This window comes from Sitodiplosis mosellana, unplaced genomic scaffold, assembly GCF_009176505.1.
Source record: "Sitodiplosis mosellana isolate CC-2019 unplaced genomic scaffold, AAFC_SMos_1.0 Smas_scaffold_2110, whole genome shotgun sequence".
NCBI classification, from domain to species: Eukaryota; Metazoa; Arthropoda; class Insecta; order Diptera; family Cecidomyiidae; genus Sitodiplosis; species Sitodiplosis mosellana.
Window position 1 is genome coordinate 4,202 of NW_022597352.1, and position 964 is coordinate 5,165.

General features: G+C 34.6%; 1 non-coding gene across 1 annotated transcript; it reads left to right on the forward strand.

The window, feature by feature from the left end:
* The first annotated feature begins 335 nt into the window (after nt 1-335).
* Trnag-gcc (transfer RNA glycine (anticodon GCC)) lies at nt 336-406 on the forward strand. The gene has a single exon. It is a non-coding gene; the product is annotated as a tRNA-Gly (tRNA).
* Nucleotides 407-964: the final 558 nt, after the last annotated feature.

Here is a 964-nt window from a genome sequence, read left to right on the forward strand (position 1 = left end):
AATAAATGCTGTATTTTGATCGCTGTTGTATTGCATACGTTTTAGTAAGGCATTGATGTTATTCCCACATCACGCTGAGAGTGTCTCATGTACGTACATATGTATTTGAATTTTAAATTCAATATGTTTCATCAAAGATTAGTTTCGATTAGTTTCGAATGAATGCCAGATGAAAGTATTGGCACCGTATATGAGAAATGTTCACGTTGATGACATGTCATTTGGCGTTTGAAAGGGCTCGTTGATAAGAAGCACATGTGGCACTGAATACTTGATTTGTTTGCACAGATAAGATCGACACGAGCATTTTTAAATCTCCGCTTCGTTAGTCACAAGCATCGGTGGTTCAGTGGTAGAATGCTCGCCTGCCACGCGGGCGACCCGGGTTCGATTCCCGGCCGATGCAAATATAATTTTTTGGATATTTTGCTTAGAATTTCATTTTACTCGCTACAAGTTCTCTTTGATCTGTTGCATTAAAAAAAAAACAATCGATTTATATTTACTTTAACAAATAGCTGAGTGAAGAAATCGATTTCTTTGTTTGATATAATCAAACTGTACTCAAAATATTTGCATTGATGATACATTATCGAATTTATCCCTTTAATATTCATTCATTTCACTTCGACGTTTGTCATTTGATGATCGTTTCTTGATATGCGAATTTGGCAATGCCAAATACATATGTTCGCCAAATCAGCTGAAGCACCTACAAATTACTCCAATCCATCAATACTTTGACAATGAACACTTTGATTTTTTTTCGATTGTGGCGGCAGTTCGAAAGAAAATAAGGTTCAATGGAATTTAGTGATTGTTTTAAAATAAGTCTATTGATAGAATTCTATTTCATTTCTTCAAAAAAAAAATTCAATAAAAAAATTCGAAATGTCGAAAATGCGGCAAAAAAGTAATGCCGAAACCGTGGATTGAACACGGGACCTTTAGATCTTCAGTCTAA